The 20,665-nt window shown below is 37.7% G+C and overlaps 1 long non-coding RNA gene across 1 annotated transcript; it reads left to right on the forward strand.

Annotated features, from left to right (window-relative positions):
* Positions 1–8,883: 8,883 nt before the first annotated feature.
* LOC128634921 (uncharacterized) lies at positions 8,884–12,780 on the forward strand. The gene is made up of 3 exons (XR_008397847.1): positions 8,884–9,077; positions 9,165–9,243; positions 12,251–12,780. It is a non-coding gene; the product is annotated as an uncharacterized LOC128634921 (long non-coding RNA).
* Positions 12,781–20,665: the final 7,885 nt, after the last annotated feature.

The following is a 20,665-nucleotide window of genomic DNA, read 5'->3' on the forward strand; positions in this document are numbered from 1 at the left end:
AGTAAGGCTGTAATATTGTGGCTTGAATATATATTTTCTTCCTCTTTTCTACCCTATTTTGCCATGTTAACAGAACCAACATGGACCATAATTTGGTTTCTGATCACTATTTCATATAGTTTGCAAAATTATTTACAAATAAAGTAGTTAGAAGTTGGTATTGTTTAAGCATTCACCCTCAAAGCTCTGAAATTCTTGATTTAGATCTTATGCAACCAATTCAGTGGTGGCTAACCCAGTTCAATGTTCGCAGACCCCAACATACATATCAGCCTTTCAACAAATGTTGATTTTCACAGTCATCATTCATCATTCAACTCCATACAATTTGAAATTACACTTAAATGCTAATAATTTTTTTTGAGTAATGAATGCTTTGCTATTATGCTATTTAACAGATATCATAAATGTTCCTTTGATTTGCATTCTCATGGTTTATTTAGCGTTATGTGTTTGGCTTATTATTGCACCTAATGGTCAAAATTTAATAGCGCTCCATGAGTGCAAGAAACTCGCTACCCCATGCTCAGTGGAGAAATAGCAGACATAAAAGTTACTGAGTTTACCAGTTAGAGCTAGTTTAAAAAATAACCGACCACCATCAAGATCTTATTTTTGTAGACAAATATCTGAATCTAATCTAACAAATTTCCGCAGTGAAAGTGTACACTCACTAACACCTGTACACCTATTCATTCATGCAATTATCTAATCACCCCATCATGTGGCTTCAGTGCAATGCATAAAATCATGCAGATTCTGGCCAGCAGCTTTGCGTAATTGATAGGTTTACTGTGAACACTCTTCCCTCTCTGTTCCCTTGGTAACAAGTTTTCCTCTTTGTTCCTCTGTACACTCTTCCCAACCAGGTACAGAAAGATAAAGACCCTCACAATTTGCACATTCCTTTGTCTCCCTAAATACCATTTGCGAGAATTTACATACCTTCCCAAATAACCTTTGCTCACATTCCATTACTTCCTGAATACCATATATGGAGTTGTTCCTCTCTTACATTGCCTCTCTTACATATGCTTCGTGTTAAACGCCTAGCCGATCAGTAGTTAACTCATTGTCTCTGTTGTGTGTCAAGCATGATATATACTATGCCTTTCTTTGAATAAATTGGAGATCTTTCCATTTGAATTTTGTGTGTCTGTGTGTCATTTGGCAACTGATTGGCTTTTTGGATAACTACATAAATGAGCAGGTGCACAGGTATTCATATTTATTAAAGTGGACAGTGTGTGGTTCATATATATATATATATATATATATATATATATATATATATATATATATATATATATATATATATATATATATATTTTTTTTTTTTTTCAGCAAAAAAAGTGCTGTTCACATTGAACTGCTTTTTTTCCCAGCAAATTTCTTAACTTGTGTAAACCTTTGTATTAACATTGTCATGTATATCAGAGAAGAAACTCTGAACTACAGTTCCCAGCAGCCACTGCACCTCACTGCATCATATTCACATGACCACCTGCACCTGAGACATGTCATATTCACGAGCACCTATGTGTATATAGCCACAGTTTGCACTGCACTCCTTGTCTTACGTTTGTCTTTCTTTGCTGTTGTGTTTATGGTGTTTGTTTCCCGGTTAATCTTTGCCTTAGTGTTTTGCCACAAGTTCTATAGCTATTGTTTTGTGTTTTGTTTGTAGTTATATTAAAGCTAATCTGCACTTGCATCCATCTCTGCCTCCAATTGTGACAAACATAAATACATTCAACAACTGCGACATAAACTGAACAAGTTTCACAGACAATTGATGAAGAGAAATGGAATAATGAGTCCCTGAACAAAGGGGGGGAGGGAGGGGGGGTCAATATCAAAATTCCTCCCAGCTGCTTACAGTACTATAGTGTATCTCATCCTCATGGACTGCACCAGATTTGTCAGTTCTTGCTGTGAGAGGTTACCCCACTCTTCCACCAAGGCATTTGTAAGTTCTTGATCACGTCTTCGGGAACACATATTTACATGTAAGTTTCTACTGCAAGAATGATCAGCTGTCCTTCCTGTCTCCCTGTAGCACTGTCTTAGGCACCTTACATTACAGACATTGCAGTTTATTGCTCTGACCACATCTGTAGTCCTCATGCCTCCTTACAGCAGGCCTATGTTCACACAGGTGAGCAGGAACCATAGGCATCTTTCTTCTGGTGTTTTTCAGAGTCTTTAGAAAGGTCTCTTTAGTGCCCTAAATTATTGTAACTGTGACCTTAATTGCCTACCGCCTGTAAACTGTTAGTGCCTTAAGGACTGTTAGACAGGTGCATATACAATTGTTTATAGTTCATTGAACATGTCATTGAACATGTATGAAAAACATTGTTCAAACCCTTTCCAATAAAGAGCTGTAAAGTTATCTTTAAAGTACAGTCTCCTGAAAAATGCATGTTTCTTTTTTTTTTGCTGAGTATATATACATTCACATACAACTTAAAAAAGTAAAAGTAACAATTTTAATAATTAATTGAGTAAGACATGAGAAGACTACTCAAGTAGCAAGTGACGAGTTACTTTGGATCTGATTAAAATGAAGGAAAATCCTGAAACTCAGTCTACATGGAGAACTGTAAATCTGTGTGTGTGTGTGTGTGTGTGTGTGTGTGTGTGTGAGCGTCTGCCTCCGTTGACACGCTCGCTTCTTCTGCCTCTCCATGGCTGAGCCACTAAAAAAGTGAGCAGTTGTTGCAGCATATCGCGAGACTCGTGACCTCATTATACGTGATTTAAACAAATTATTAAATCAACATATATTCATTAACATTTAACAGGAATGCCACTGAATGTATCAAAGTAAAAGTACATTTCGGTAATTAAAAATTAACTTGCGTAAGAGTATAAATATGGCCAGTTAAACGTACTTTAAAAAAAAAAAAGTTACTCAAGTAAATGTGGGGCGCACGGTGGCTTAGTGGTTAGCACGTTCGCCTCACACCTCCAGGGTTCGAGTCCCGCCGGGGCCATGTGTATGCGGATTTTGCATGTTCTCCCCGTGCTGCAGGGGTTTCCTCCGGGTACTCCGGTTTCCTCCCCCATTCCAAAGACATGCATGGTAGGCTGATTGGCGTGTCTAAAGTGTCCATACTGTATGAATGGGTGTGTGAGTGTGTATATGATTGTGCACTGCGATGGATTGGCACCCTGTCCAAGGTATACCCTGCCTTGTGCCCGATGCTCCCTGGGATAGGCTCCAGGTTCCCCATGACCCTGAAAAGGAGTAAGAAGTAGAAGATGGATGGACTCAAGTAGATGTAACGTATGCACGTTACTACCCACGTGTGGACTTAAAGGATCTGCTCCTAACGTCTTGGTGACAGATACCACAGCACACCTTCAGATGTCTTTTGGAGACCATGCCTCGACAGGTCAGAGCTATTTTGGTGGCACAAGGGTGGCCTACACAATATTATGTAGGTAGATTTAATGTTATGGCTGATCGGTGTATATTTCATCCATTAGGAAAATGCTAATCTGTTTTAAAAGCAGAAAGTGGTCATATTGGTGAAACAAAAAAATATACTGTATAATGTATGACAAAAATAGTCTTAAAAAATTAAGGTGCATAATCACACAATGGCACCCTGAAAAAAATGAATAGCAATAATTAAATAGGGTACTTATTAAATAAAGTGCCTAGAGATTCCCACCCCTAACAGAAAGATTCACTGAAAGGAAGAATGGGGTACTAAAATACAACACACTATCTATAATGACTTCATAATGTAAGAAATGACAGCATTATGTGATTGTCTGAGATGTGATTTGTGACTCATATTTAAGCGTGCTCTCGATAATGGATTTGAGATGTGAGCAGAAGCATTCATCCTAATGAATGGCCATCAGAGATATGTTGCACTGTGTTGTAACACTGATTTCTTATAGAGCTCTAAATGCACTTTGAAATGTGCTCATGGCAGGATCTACATCTGAGCATCAGTGCAATGAAGACCCTTTTTGCTTTTCCTTGCATGGTAAAAAGAGGATGAATGAATCGCTTGTTGACTCTTTGTCTGCCTGTCCAATTCCAGATGAAACAAGAGAAAGATGGCCAGGTATCTGTACTCACCCAGTGCAGGGAACAAAAAATAATCCTAAATATAATAATTGTTTTTGTACCATTCTTCCATTGCACTTTATCTGGTTGTTACTGACCACAGCAGTGCCAGGATACAGTTTATATGAACTAAGATTGTAATCACCTAATCTCAATTATCCAATTTGAATGATTCATCAAATCTTAATGATCAGCTTTCACTCACTCTTATGAACACACACACACACACAAACACACACACACTGTCTCACTGTTTCTTCATGTAAGAGTAGAGCTACAACAGGAGTAAGCCTAATCTGATTAATTTTCTGTTAGCACAGATGAGTTATTTTAATCCTTTTTGTGGCTTGCATGAATAAGGGCATGAATAACAAATATTGTGATAGCAGATAACTTTTTTGGTGAGCAGTCTGGCTAAAATTGCTGAGGGCATGACGCTTCTGACTGGAGAGAGCATTCAAAGGAAGATAAACCTATATAAAAGCAAAGATGAAGTCAAATAGTTGGAAAGTTGTGAATAAAATACTTTACTCTGGACGTATGTGCTGTGTCTGGATTTTCACAGGGATCTGAACACTGTCAAGGTAAAGGGCTCTTATTACTTCCTCAGAGCTGATTCTGTTAGTCCTAACATTAATAGACTTCCAGAACTGTTAGAAAAGGATTCAAGTTGGTGGAAAATACACACCTGCATCCTAATGAAATTTATTATGCTTGTTCAAATAAAATGGTGGTATGTGTCGACTGACATGAGGATCTTAACATTTCACTGCAGCCTCATCTGAGGAAGATTATAGAGAATAAAATCTTCCTGCAAAGTCAAGGCCGGAAGGGGTATCAGAGAGAGAGAGATTGTATATCTCCTGCTCGCTTGAGAGATGCCAGGGCCAGCAGAAGAGCTACCTTTAGAGTCAGAATCTTCTCTGAGGCTGACTCTAAGGGCTCAAATGGGGCACCTGACAGACCTTCCAGGACCACAGAAAGGTCCCAGGAAGGTATGCGTGGTCTGCAGATAGGCCTCAGCCGCCTGATACCATGCATAAACCTTAACGTTAGAGGATGTTGCCCCACAGAAGCTCCATCGATAGGGGAATAGCTGGCGAAAATGGCGGCCACATAGACCCCGATGTAGAAGGAGCCAACCCTGCTGAGAAACGTCCTTGTAAGAACTCCAGGACTGTAGCTATTGCGCAGTTCACTGGGTCTACCTGACATTCCTCACACCACAAGACAAAAAGTCGCCACTTGAGTGAATGCAATTTCCTCATGGATGGTGCTCTAGCATTCAACATGGTTTCTACAACCTCAGTTGTATCAGTACTCTTGCTTGAGAAAGTAGATCTCTGTGGATGGGAATCTCCCAAGGAGTGCAGTTGACCCTGACAATTTTTAAGCTGTAAGGGTACTGTTAAATGTCAGACTGCAGACTGTTGTACAACTCAGGAAAATACTTGGAAAGCAGATACTGGGGCAAGCTCCATTATTCAGAAAGGAGAAAAGTAAATTTAAGGGAGAACAGTTGTGTTGTGCCATCAAGTCAGCAGATCACTTGCGATGATCTCCCTCAGCAGATTCTTGTACAGTTGATTGATTGCTTGCTCAAACCACCATTTTTAGGCTTTCCTGAATTTAGCCTTCCCTTTGTTTTGCATACAAATGCATCACATCAGGGCCTGTGAGCTGTTTAATACCAGAAGCAAGATGGGAGAGTTATACCTTATGGATAATGCACCTTAATGACAGCTGAGAAAATAACATGGTACTTCAGGGTGCTGAATGCACAGTGTCAGGGTCCAGAGCATGTATCTTCTTGAAAGAAAAAAAAAAACCCTGCCATGACAGCAGAGCTATTCTTACAAACATAGTGATGACACAACCCTGCAATGCAAAGATGGATATCAGTATATACTAGGGGTGTAATTATACATTTCATAATGTGCATTGTGGGAATGTGAGATTCACATTGTGGAAATCAGCATTCTATTAACCCTTTGGGGACAACAAATGCGCTGAAGCGTTCTGCTGGATTTTTTCAAAAGAGCGGAAACAACTTAAAATACTCTGTCATTTTTGTTCACACAGATAAGTTTAAGATATTGTAAACTATAAAGGGTCTACTTTTATTTTTGTACACTCACAATAACAACAAAACCTTGTGCATTTGTTAAATAAAGAAAATAAACATCGTGTGCTTTCAGCTGTCTCTGCTAGAATCTTTCTGAAACACATCATGAAAATGAACTGAAACTCAGCGAATACTTATCACACAAACATGACACATATGTCTAAAGAAAGCTTAAAATGTCTATTTTAAATAAATTTACATTTAAATCATATATTCTCCTGAAATGTAATCTGTATGAAACTAAAGAGATGCACAGTTTCTCCAGGCTCAGCTAATTATTGTTAATATGATCACACCCACACGCAGAGCGCACTATTCATATGGTAATGTGCTGAGGCAATCGATGCAAAATGGTCAACACCCCCATCAATGCCTTAAAAAGCATCAAGTTTCGTCATCAGATTCATTCACTTTCCTGTACGTTTGGAAGATGGCATGCTACACGGGTGAGGCAGCTCTTCACATGGTTCTGATTAGTGACAAAGTTCACATTTTCCTCAGAAGAAGAGCGGGACTCTAATGATGAACATTTGCATTTTGAAGAGTGACCTGATCCGGCCGAGGATACAATTTGGGATGAGTAAGTCATTTAGATTTACTTACATTAGTTGACATGTTATTTTATATAAACATGTACATATTTTACTAGTTCTATAAGTCTGGACTATTGTCAGCCAGTATTCAGAGTATTGAAATTATAAATTGGTCTTAATAGACAAGTTTTAGTTACATTTAAATGTTGTATAGGCTAAAGCAGGTATTTTAAATTGTATGCTGTATGATATAAATATGATACATAATATGGTATTAAAATAATATGAATGTTTAGATTATATTTTGACTATTGTTTATGCTGCCTCATTATCATCAACGAAGCTTGTCCTAGTGAATATCTGTTCAGGTGTAAATGTGTAAAATATGCTGTAAATATGCCCGGTCGATGAAGTTCGCAAATGTGTAAATGTTTGCGTTGTGCTATCTCCAGTAATATTACTTTTGGGCAATATTACATTTAGTGATTTATCATGCTAATAATAGTTCTTTGTGTAATAAACATGCTCACAGTTGTATGTTTGTTTGTTATACAGCTGTTAGAATGATAGTGATCAGACACTTGTTGCAAAGAGGGCCAAGACAAACAATCAGGCAAGTAACAGGCAGTCCACTCTGTCATGGAAAACAGAGACTGATATTGACATGGTTCCACAGACTCTGAGATTCCTGCCTAATTCAGATAAGGAAAAAATACAGAAAAAGGGGCACAGCTGAACAAATCTCTCATGGACACTATCCGTCATGCTTGTAAAGCCACCTATCATCCTAAAAGAAACTTAGTTGTGTATGAATGAATGGTGGCATATAAAGCAAACATAGGTATGACACTGTATATGAAAGCCAAGCCAACCAGGTGGGGCTTCAAGTTGTTTGTCCTTGCTGATTCATCAATGGATACAATATGACCTCTTTTGTGTACACAGGAAAAAACAACTTTCTCCTGACAGTCGTGTTTGCCATGAATACTATGTGAGCGGGTAGGCTATGCATACGTGGATGAGTGGGATCATACAAACCATCCACCTTCTGTAATACTGTCGCCACTCCCTATGTGCACTGGACACTTAAATTATTTTTCTTTCATTTTGCAGCTGTTTTCAACATTTATAATAATACTAAATGTTTCTTGGGCAGCAAATCAGCATATTAGAATGATTTCTGAAGGATCATGTGACACTGAAGAATGGAGTAATGATGCTGAAAATTCAGCTTTGATCACAGGAATAAATTGCATTTTACAATATATTCAAATAGAAAACAGTTCTTTTAAATTGTAAAAAATAAAAAAAAATAAAAATCACTATATCACTGTTTTTGCTGTATAAATACTTCTGCTCTGCATGAATAAAGTGGGATGTCTGTGTGAGCATGCATGAAGTCAGTGTGTGTTCATTTTAGACCCCCCAGGCCTGAACGCTCCACGGTAAACCACACTTTCTAGCTCATAGCAGCACTAAAAGTTAATAGAAGTAATTGTAGAACAGGCTGAAAGGGCTGACGGAGGTCTGGAAGACATAATAATTATATTCCTGAGATACATGGAAATCCAACAATTTGGTGTCAGAAGTGTGAGTACTCCGAATCAGGGTAAGTGTTTTTCATTCTTCCCTGATGTGGTGTATTCCCGAACCCGTTGGGGTATAATTTACAATTATAATTGAGAGTTGAGAATGATTATCTCTGCTCCACAGTAAACCACACTTTCTAGCTCATTTCTAGCAGCACAGAACTAAAAGTTAATAGAAGTAATGGTAGAACAGGCTGATAGGGCTGACGGAGGTTTGGAAGACATAATCTGAAATCTGAGATTCCTGAGATACATGGACATCTAACAATTACACATGAAGTGAAATATTTCAAGCCTTTTTTTTTGTTTGTTTCAATCTTGATAATTGCAACTTACAGCTCATGGAAATCAAAAATCTAGTATTCTAGATTTGAAGATTAAAACAAAAAAAAGGCTTGAAATATTTCACTTTATGTGTAATGAATCTAGAGTGTATATATATATATATATGTAATCGTCATCTAAATGTAGATTCTAGAATCGTCATCTAAATCTAGATCTATGACGTCATCATATATTATAGACGAAGAGCCATATAGGCTCCAGGTTCCCCGTGACCCTGAAAAGGAGTAAGCGGTAGAAGATGGATGGATGGGAGATAACCTAGGCTTCTGGTCAACATGTTTGGATTACAGCCTCAGTCAGATCACAGTTAGCTATGTAATTGTATACAGACCTGGAAACAAGGTGTGGAAGAAGCTGCAAAAGATGGAAGAGTGCTCAAACAGCAGCTTAAAAAGGTAAACAGTGTTATGACCTAAAAGTCAGAAGCTCAGAACTACAGCCTGGAGAATGCATTCTGATAAAAAAAAAAATCCTTCACCCAGGGGAGGACCTGGCTACTACTGGGAGGACAATATCCATACCATGGGGCACCAAATGGGGTCAGAGCTCCCCATCTATGAAGTAAGTCCATAATATACATTCAATAGTCCTACATAGGAATCTGCTCATGCCATGTTATCAGTTCCCTCTTGAGACTCCACCAGGTCTAAGTCCTACCCCCAGAAACAAGAAACAAGAAAAGAGGCCAAAGCTTGCACCTCAGACTCTGGAAGTGGATACAGATAGTGAGGATGTGAGTAATTACAGTTATGGGATTACCATATAAACCATACCATATAAAGCAATTTATATTAATATTGAAAAAGGTTATAAGAAATGCTACAATTACCAATTTCCACACATACACTTTAACAGCTGTACACATGCTCATTTATGAAGTTATCCATACAGTCATGATAATATCAACAAAATAAAATTTAAAAGTAAATGTGAAGGGGAAGCAATGGGTGAATTTAAGTGTTAGCCCCAAATTGCCTTTGTGGATGTTTTTTGTTTATTCTGTGAAACTCTAGAGACTGTTGTGTGTGGAAAATCCCAGGAGATCAGCAGTTTCTGAAATACTCTAACCAGCCCATCTGTCACCAAACCCATGCCACGATTAATGTCACATAGTTTTTAATGTCACACACTTTTCCCCCATTCTGATGTTTAATGTGAACATTAACTGAAGCTCTTCACAAGTATCCACATTCTGCACTGTGCTGCTGCCACATGATTGGTATGCACTTATATAACGCCTTTTAACCTTAGTGGTTCTACAAACGCTTTACACGGTATCTCATTCACCCATTCATACACACTCACATGCAAGGTGCTAGCCTGCCATCGGGAACAACTTGGGGTTCAGTGTCTTGCCCAAAGACACTTCAGCATGTCGAGTCATGTGGGCCAGGAATCAAAGAAACCCTGCGATTGTTGGGCAACCTGCTCTACCACCTGAGCCACAGCTGCCCCGATTGGTTGATTGGATAACTGTATAAATGAGCAGGTTTACAAATGTTCCAATTAAAATGGACAGTGGGTGTATGTTCAATTCATCATACATTAACACTATAATCTGTAAATTTCTATATTTACATATATCAAAATGTAACTGTGAATCCTAGCTCCTATAGCAAAGGCAATTTGTACTCCCTTGGGACTAACTCTCTTAAATTCACTGAACATCCAATTCACTTTACTTTTGTTGATATTTTCATCTCTTTTATTTATTTTCTTCCTGAATAAGGCATTTATTTGTAAAGTATTAATTAATTTACCCAGTGGAAGAACGAGAGAGGAAAAAATGCTTCACTTACGATCATTCCCTTGATGCTGAAATAGAACTGCTAATTAAAGCAGACACTAATTTGGATATCTTAATTGAATGTTAGTTCCAGATCATTTAGAGCATGAAAGCTGTGGAAAGATGCCAGCCTTGCTCATAGTGAAAGAGACACTCTGACAGACAACTATCATTAATTATGAAGATACTGTAATTCACTTTGTAGTTACATACTGCATGTAGTATGGGCATTTTATAGAAGCTGCTATGCCAATTAGTCGGTTTTCATTCATTCATTGTGTCTCTAGTATCACTTGTGTCTTATCACCCTTTTGGTGATATTGGATATGTGCAGAGGTGGGTTATAACATGCTCTATTTACTTCATTGCATTTACTTGATTAAAAAAAAAAAAAAAAAAGTAGCTTTAACTATCCATACTTACAGTGGGGATAATAAGTATTGGACGCGTCAACATTTTTTTCAGAAAATACATTTCCAATGACACTATTCACATGAAATTTTCACCAGACATAGGTATTAACTGAAGAAATCGGGAAATATAAATAATTCACAACATTAAAATCCATAAATAAAGTTATGTGTAATAAAGTGGAATGACACAGAAAAAAGTATTGAACATGCTAACTGAAATTTATTTAATACTTAGTGGAGAAGTCTTTGTTTGTAATGATAGCTTCAAGACACATCCTGTATGAAAAAATTAATCAGCCACAGTTTTGAGGTGTGATTTTGGCCCATTGTTTTAAAAAACTTGTTCAATTGGATTCTAGTCAGGTGATTTACTGAGCCATTCTAACGTCTTGATTCTTTTTCTCTGAAACCAATTGAGAGTTTCCTTTGTTGTATACTTTGGTTTGTTGTCCTGCTGGAAGGTCCACCCAAGTCTCATCTTCATCATTCTGGTGGATGGCAGCAGATTCTTCTCAAGAATCTCCCTGTAAAGGGCTCCATTCATTGTACCTTCAATTATATGAAGTCTGCCACTAACATGCGATGAAAAACAGCGCCACACCATGATGCTTCCGCCTCCACACTTCATTGTTGGTATAGTGTTTTTAGGGTTATGTGCAGTGCCATTTCTTCTTCAAACATGGTGTGTAGTACGACAGCCAAAAAGTTCAATTTTACTCTCGTCCCAGTATTTCATAGGCTTGTCCAAATGAGTTGTAGTAAATTTTAAACAAGTTTCGACATGCCTTTTCTTTAGTAATGGAGTCTTTCGGGGTGAGCATGAGCAGTGGAGTGCATTGCCTATTGTTTTCTCTGTGACAATGGCAGCTGCTGCTTCCAAGTGTTTCTGGAGCTCTTTCTGAGTGGTTTTGGCTCTTGGGCTACTCTTCTGACTATTCCTCTGATTCCCTGGTCAGAAATCTTGTAAGGAGCTCCTGTGCGTGGCCGGTTGATGACGGAGTGATGTTTTTTCCATTTGCGGATAATGTTCTCATGGTGCTTACTGGAGGATTCAGAAGTTTTGAAATACGTCTGTATCAGATTCCAGCAATATGTTTTGCAACAATAAGGTTCCAAAGGTCTTGGGAGAACTCTTTGCTTTTACCCATCATGAGGTAACGAAAAGCCTTTTTATAGACCATCAGTTTACTAAACCAGCTGATATTAATTTTCACGTATAAGGGGTATAATTACTTACGATTTCAGCTGGTTCCTTGCCTTGCCTTGGAGAACTGTTTTTTCTTAGTGTGTTCAATTCTCTTTTTCCTGTGTCATTCTACTTTATTATCCATCCATCTATCTATCTTCTATGCCACTTTATCCTTTTCAGGGTCACAGGGAAACCTGGAGCCTATCCCAGGGAGCATCGGGCACAAGGCGGGGTACAGGGTGCCAATCCATCGCAGGGCGAAATCACATACACATTTTGGACATGCCAATAATCCTACCATGCCATGCACCATGCACCGGAGTACCCAGAGGAAACCTCCGCAGCACAGGGAGAACATCTGCACACTCATGGCCACCGTGGGAGTCGAACCCCTGGACTCTGGAGGTGTGAGGCGAACGTGCTAACCACTAAGCTACCGTGTGCCCCTACCTTATTATACATAACTTTATGTATGGACTTTAACATTGTGAATTATTTATATTTTCAGATTTCTTGAGTTAATACTGATGTCTGCTGAAGATTTCATGTGAATAACCTCATTGGAAATATATTTACTGAAAAAAATTTAGACGCGTCAAATACTTGTTTCCCCCACTGTAACAGGGACTCAAGCCATTTAACCCAGTTTCATGCATCATCATGAATGAACTTACAAATCATGTTTTTAGGTGTTCGATTAAATCGTTCAACCAGCCCATCCATTTGTGGATGATGGTGTGAATCAATTTAATCCCCAACAATTCATAAGGCTTGCGTAGTGTTTGTGACATGAAAAATCGTACCTGATTAGTCAGGATCTCTTTTGGGATCCCGACTTGGTAGATAACACAGGAAAAGAGTGCCTTTAACACATTATGTGCAGAGATATTGCGGAGAGGCACTGTTTGGGGTATTGCATTGCATAGTCCACTAAAACTAACACAAAATGATGCCCTCTTGCAGTTACCAATTCTTTCAAAGGGGACCTCAATTAATGGGAGTGGGCATAATGGCGCTTTTGGGGTGGCCAGAAGATTCACAAGCTGACATTTGCGACATGCCACACACGAATGAACAATACGAACATCGCCGTGAATGCCTGGCCAATAGAAGTGGGCCATCAAATGATTCAGCGTTTTATCCTGACCAAAGTGCCTTGCCATTAGATTATAGTGAGCCACCTGGACTAACAATTCCCGATGGCTCTTCGGAACCAACAAATCTGCATTTGAGTGCATTTGAGTGTCTGGGTGGCCACTGAAAGCACAAAAAGGCATAAACAAATCAACCCACAGGTGAGAATCATCACACATTAACTGCCAGTTCGACCTGCCTCCTTTCTGTCCACAATAGGTGCTTGACCATGCCCCCACTGCCACAGATACTTTATTACTCTATGAGTGGGTTGCACCAATAAGGATTAAGCTTAAATCTAAATTAAATCAAGGTTTATCTAATAATTCTGTTGCACCAAACTTTAAACCTTGTTTAAAAATAAGCAGGCTTACATTTAAACCATCACTTTAATCCTGGATTTAATTTCATAATAAACCTGGATTAATTATAATCTTGTTGGTCCATCAGTTTAAACTCAGATTTAAATTTCAGTTAGGGATTAAATTTAAACTTCAAAACTACAAAATGGTAGCACTTATTTGGTGGATTGGAGAAAATGAAAGAGTTCCTTGCAGAAAAATAAGGGACCATCTCAACCCTGTTGAGTTTTATGGTGAACAGGTACCGATTCAGCAAGGAAACTGTGATTAGATTAAATTAAAAAAATTAACCTGCAATTAGACATGGCAGTGACTGAAATACAGCCATACCACACATGCTCCAGCTTTTAATAGCCTTGCGCTTTTACACTACTAGTTGTTTCCAAATGGTGGATGGGGACCTCTTTGGAGTACATAAATCAACTGTGAGCAGAATTGTTGGAAGAGTATAGGGGGGAATTGCAGCCTTGAAAAATCAGTTTATAAGATTTGCCCCAACAGGAGAAACATCTGCTGGATTTTATAGAAGAGTTGGTTTTCCAGGAGTTACTGGAGCAATTTACTGTACACATATTCCCATTCAAAACCCAGGTGGAGAAAATGGAGAGCTGTTTTGCAACACCACTGGTGAGAAATGTGTCCCTTCACTCTTGTGCTGCCTCCTTTTTCGCTTTCGAGTTGAGGTTTTTCCAGCAGGCTTTCAGATTATTAACATCTCGCTAGTCTTTAATCCCCACAGATGCACTGAAATCAGTGGTTAGCTGGACCCAGGCATTTTCTTTCTTTTTAATTGTCATGTTATCTGTCTTTTGTCTGCATTAATTGATATAATAATTTTTTTTCATGGCTTGTAAAATTTGAGCTTCTAATACATTGTGCCATTTTATCAGCCTGTATCAGTTATGCGAATGAGCAGATAATAACGGCAGTTTAATTTTTTTTTAATTCAAAGTTTAAAGTTCACAAGCCCTTTGTAGTCACTCCAGTGGATGTGAAAGAGTTACATTGTTGCTGTTTAGTTACAGTGGAGAACTAATATTTCCATCTTTATGAAATCCCCATGCACAGCCGCAATGTTGTCAATGGTGAATCCATCATCGCGGAGAAAATTAATTGTAAATGGAGGTTTTAATCACAGGTTAGAATTCTAATCTCCGATTTGTTAATCTGTGTTTATAATTAAGTGGTGCAACACAACTCGATTTTAAATAAAGCCTAGATCAGCAAATCCTAGATTGGCTCTAAACTGTGCTTAATTTAATCCTTATTGGTGCACCCCACCCTTACTCAAGTAATTATTAACATTATTACTTTTACTTGAGCAATTATTTTTACAAGAAGTTTTACTTGTACAGTACTTGAGTAAATTTTTTTCAGCTACTCTACCCACCTCTGAATATAGCTTACATTATCTTCTAGCAATGAGGAGTTATCAAAATTCCTTACTTGCTTGCCATTAGGCCCTCTAATGGCTCTGAACTGCATAAGGTGTAAAAATTATCCATTTTCTGAAATGCACGATCTTCTTCTGAAAATTTGTTATATGAGCATTGCAGATTCTCATCTAATCTAATCTATTTTCAGGACAGCATGACTTTTGTAAATAAAATTAACATTTCAACCATAACACTGGATCCTTAATATCAAATAATGGCACACATTATAATGTTTTGTAAGGCTAAACTTCCTACTTAGCAATTATGAAAATCTATTTCTATTATCATTTGTGTTGTTATATACAGTATCATATACTTCCCTGTAATTTGAGTGGCCTACATTTAAATATTAAACTTGAATATTATTATGTATGTTATAACACAGGTGTTCAATGACACTTTGACTAGTTAACGCATTCAAATTCATTCCCCTGATTGCATCCTGTATAATCTTAAAAAGAATAATTTCTAAAGTCTAGGGTGTTTTGTAAATTTTAAAAACGTGTTCAGGTTTGTGATTATAAAAAAGTTAATTGTTTATTTTCAAAGAAAAAGAAAACATAAATGTATATTGTAAAGCTGTGTGTGTGTGTGTGTGTGTGTGTGTGTGTGTGTGTGTGTGTGTGTGTGTGTGTGTGTGTGTGTGTGCGTGTGTGTATGTATGTATGTGTGTGTCTCACTCTAGCTGACTTTAAATCTGATGACTGAAGGCCAGATGAATGGAGTAAATGGAATGCGTGTACTCAGTCTATCCAGCCCGCAAAGGCACAGCCTCTCAGAGACACTTTAATTTAATTCCTCCAAAGAACAGACATTATCTCTGCCACTAAGAGCCAGGGACTTTAGAGACCAGGCTCTGCAGTGCTGTTTGTGTGTATACAGCTTTTGTGTGTGTAGTATAAATGCAGCATCCAAGTTCAAGTCCTAAGTGTTGACCTTGTTAAGGTAAGGAAGGGGGGTGTTTTAATCCTTCAGAAAGCCTTGGATGCTTGTCCTCTTCACTCACTAATGGAGGCTGATGGATGAGCACCTACAGGTCCTAGGGGACACAAACACACAGCCATGCACAGATATACAGCAAGATAAGAGTAAAGACTATGGCTGTTCATCTTTATCTTCATATGGAGGATCTGGCCTCATTTGACATACTGTGTGCATATACAGGCAGGCTAGTGATTGTGAATTAATCAAGAATTAAGGAGCATGTTATTTGAAATGCCATGTCAGAATGACAAGGGAAACTGGATCCTCTAGGAAAATGTGTGATTATGTATATTTTTTGGTAAAAAAAATAAATAATTAAATACTGCATGGTTAACAAAAATTGGGAAACTGGTATAATATATGGTTATTATGTGAGAAAGGAGTATTTAGACTTTATATTATGTACCATCAGAAATTAGGTAATCATGATGAGATAAGCATGGCAAATTAACAACCCACTGTAATAGCTAACAGAAATTAGGAGTGGTGTGAGGTGAGTTAATAGATCACAACACAAAGAAATGTGGGATAAAGTGTGATCAAGTAGTAAAGTTTGTGAGGATGAGGACAATGATGATGATGATGAAGATGCCAGATGATGAGTTCAGCTGTAAGAGAAATGAAAAGTGACTTCTACTATTCCCAGTGGTGAATTAATGACTTCTGATGAGCTCTGTCTCAATGAATCTCACTCACTTCCTCATTTCCTCCACTCTGCTCTCTCCAGGCTGTTTCTAAAACTCTCTCCAGTTTACTCTCTCCATCCTCTGAGAGTGGGGACAACTTAAAAGCCTAAGGTCATCATGTAGGCCATGTTAGACTGTGTTACCACTCTCTCAAAGTAAGAGAACCTCCTAAAACTAAGCAAACTCTAGCTATGACAGTCTGAATTCACCATTATTTGGTGCTGGGAGTAAAGATTTGTCTCCACTGACATTTGGAGGCAGTCTGACTTGCTTGTTGGGAGTCTTCTGTAAGGCAATGTCCTCTGTTTTTCTGATTTGAAATAGGCAGGAGTGATGTAATACACACAAAGACATGGTTAATTTACTATACTCAGGTCAGGCATATGGAAAAGTAAAATTTATACTCATTTCTGCAAGTGGTATACAGATATCAGTTGTCTTTTAACTGTTTATTTTATAGGGATGTGCCAATAGCACTTTATCCATTTCAATATAAAAGCAATATCAAAACTCTGGGTGTTGGCAGTTAACTGTTACTTATATTCTCAGAGCAACCGTGCCAATTTTCTGCAAGCATCTGTTGCCAAGTCATGATGGTTTAAGACTAGTTGTAAGAGCTATTCACAAACTGCCTGTTATGGATTCACAAGCTGCCAGTAATATATATTCATGTGAAAATATAATTACACTCCCATGGAATTTTTATTTATTTATTTATTTATTATTATTTATTTAATTTTTTTTTTTTACATATTTAGATAAGAAAATATTTGCTCATCTTTGAAACAGTGCCTATTAATAAAGTTGATATACTTGAACAAAACCACAAGGAAAATTAGCTTTTTCAATCATTTATTCAACAGAAATATTAATAGATGTGATATTCATCTATGGAAAAAGTAAGTACACCCTGGGCCTCAGAAGCTAGTATTGCCCCTTTTAGCATAAATAACTTCTTGTAGGCATTTTGCATAATTGTCCACCAGGCTTGCTCGAAATTTTTACCACTCTTCCATGCAATATTCTTTCAGCTGTAAGATGTTTGAGGGTTTTCTTGCATGTACTGCCCATTTTGAATCCCCCACAACATTTCAATGGGATTCAAATCTGGGCTTTAACTAGGCCATTCCATACCCCTCCATTTCTTCTTTTTGAACCATTCTGCCAGAACCACTGAACCAGTTTTTCTGTGGTGTATAGGATCATTATCCTGTTGAAAGGTCCACTTTTGGTTCAACTTCAACTTTCAGACAGATGGCCTCACATTATCCTCAAGCAGTCTTTGATATGATGCAGAATCCATAGTTGAATCAATGAATGCAAGCTGTCCAGTCTGTGACGTAGTGAAGCAACCACAAACCATAACATTTCCACTACCATGCTTCACAGTTGGTATGTGGTGCTTCTGAAAAGCTATCTTTGGTATGTGCCAAACATGTCTGCTGTTACTGTGGCCAAACTACTCTATCTTTGATTCGTCTTGCCTATATGCTCATTGGCAAACTGTAGTCTTGCAAAGACTTTTTCCTGGAACACCTCACATGCAGGTCAAATTTGTGCAAACTGTTTCTGATTGTAGACGCATGCACTTGCAAGACACCAACAGTTGCAAGACTTACTAGCAGATCCTGTGATGAAATTTTGGGGTTCGTGGAGACTTCTTTTTGCATCAGACAGTCTGCTCTTGAGTTGAATTTGCAGGGACGTACAGTCCTGGACAAATGGTTTGAAATCTGCGCCACTTTTAGATGATTTTCCTTACAGTGGAATGATGTATTTCAAATAATTTAGAGATCTATTTAAATCTCTTGCCAGACTCATAGGCATCCACAACCTTTTTCCTGAAGGCCTTACAGAACTCTTTAGCTCTTGGCATGATGACACCACTACTTCAATAGCAAAGGGAATACCAGATATGAGAGATTTAAATAACACCTCCATTCCCTAAGCAGGTTCTGATCACTGGCAAACAATCTTGAACATCTGGTTCTAATTTTATGGATTTGAAGGTGTGATAAATATAGGGTTGTACTTACTTTGTCCATGTGATGGATCTGTTTTTTTTTTCTTAATATAAATTGTGAAAATTACCACAAAATGTACGTTTTATGTGTCATTTGATAGAGTGTATCACCTTTACTAATAATCACTGTTTCAAAAAGGATTAAATGTTTGCTTGTCAAAATATAGAATAAAAATATTATATATATATATATATATATATATATATATATATATATATATATATATATATATATATATATATATTTATATTTCCATGGGGTGTACTTATTTTTTCACATGACTGTATGTAAACTGTACTGTATATATGTATATACTCAGCAAAAAAAAGGAGAAACATCTACAGAAACCCACTGAACATCCTCTCACATTCAACTGCTTTTATTTCCAGCAAATTTATTAACATGTGTAAATATTTGTAGTAACATAAATACATTAAAAAACTGAGATATAAACTGAACAAGTTTCAGAGACATTTGATGAACAGAAATGGAGTAATGAGTCCCTGAACAAAAGGGGGGGGGGGGGTGAATATCAAAAGTAACCATCAGTATGTGGTGTGTTCACCAGCTGCTTTAAGTACTACAGTGCATCTCATCCTCATGGACTGCACCAGATTTGTCAGTTCTTGCTGTGAGATATTAACCCACTCTTCCACCAAGGCATTTGCAAGTTCTCAATCACGTCCAGGGGGGACAGATGGTTTGCCACTGCAAGGACGATCAGCTGTCCTTCCTGTCTCCCTGTAGCACTGTCTTAGGCATCTTACATTACAGTTTATTGCTCTGGCCACATCTGCACTCCTCATGCCTCCCTGCAGCAGGCCTAGGCATCTTTCTTCTGGTGTTTTTCGGAGTCAGTAGAAAGGTCTCTTTAGTGTCCTAAATTATTGTAACTATGACCTTAATTGGTTCATGGAAAAAGCATGAAAAACATTGTTTAAAAACTTTCCACTAAAGATCTGTAAAGCTTATTTGGATTTTACAAAATTATCTTTAAAATACAGGTTCCCGAAAAAGGGAAATTTATTTTTTTGCTGAGTACATGTTGCACTACTAAGTTGTCAAAGCCATCGTTTACTGTACTTTGGGTCAGTCATTGTTTAGTCAAGTCAGTTGATGCAGTTTGAAAGGTCAGCTTTATCTCTGATCTCTGATATGCAACAAATAGAGGCTGGATTTCTTATTAAAATCAGTTTTTATCGCCTGTCCATTTCTGGAGCCAATTCACAACCAGTGGAATTAAAACTTAGAAACAACCTGCTGAATAATAAATAATATTTATTCTAATCTGAAGTGCTGGACTGGTTCTTAAAAGCAAGTGAAGTAGCCCCACGTTCATTTTCCACAGTTATCAAGGAGGATCAGATGGTGCTTGGCTTGCTTGTAATTTGCTCTTTGTTTACTAATACATTGTGCCAATTAGCTTCTCTCACAGGTAAATCATCCAAGAGCATCTGATGAAAGAAAGTAATTACTGCTCAACATTTACGCCTGCTCCCTACGGCCTGCCTCTTGCTCCCCCTTCTCAATTAATCACCTTTATCAGCCCTTACAGGAGGTCTCTGTGTGCCATCCTTTAGTGTGCATTCAGCATGACCACAGTTACTGAATTGCTGGAAAAAAAAATTGGAAAAAAAAGTGCTACAAGCTTTAACATAATCCTTGGCAATCTTAATTATACAGTGCCCTCCACTAATATTGGCACCCTTCATAAATATGAGGGAAAAAAGACTGTGAAAAATTGTCTTTATTGTTTAACCTTTTGGTCTTTTGTTTAAAAAAATCACAAAACTGCTCTCATCGATATCAGTTGTAAACAAAACAAAGATTTATTTAAAAAAAAATAAAACTTTGTTAAATATAGGTGTGCAACAATTATTGGCACCCTTTTGGTCAATACTTTATGCTGCCTCCCCTTGCCACGATAACAGCTCTGATTCTTCTCCTATAATGCCTGATGAGGTTGGAG

This window comes from Ictalurus punctatus, chromosome 2, assembly GCF_001660625.3.
Source record: "Ictalurus punctatus breed USDA103 chromosome 2, Coco_2.0, whole genome shotgun sequence".
NCBI classification, from domain to species: domain Eukaryota; kingdom Metazoa; phylum Chordata; class Actinopteri; order Siluriformes; family Ictaluridae; genus Ictalurus; species Ictalurus punctatus.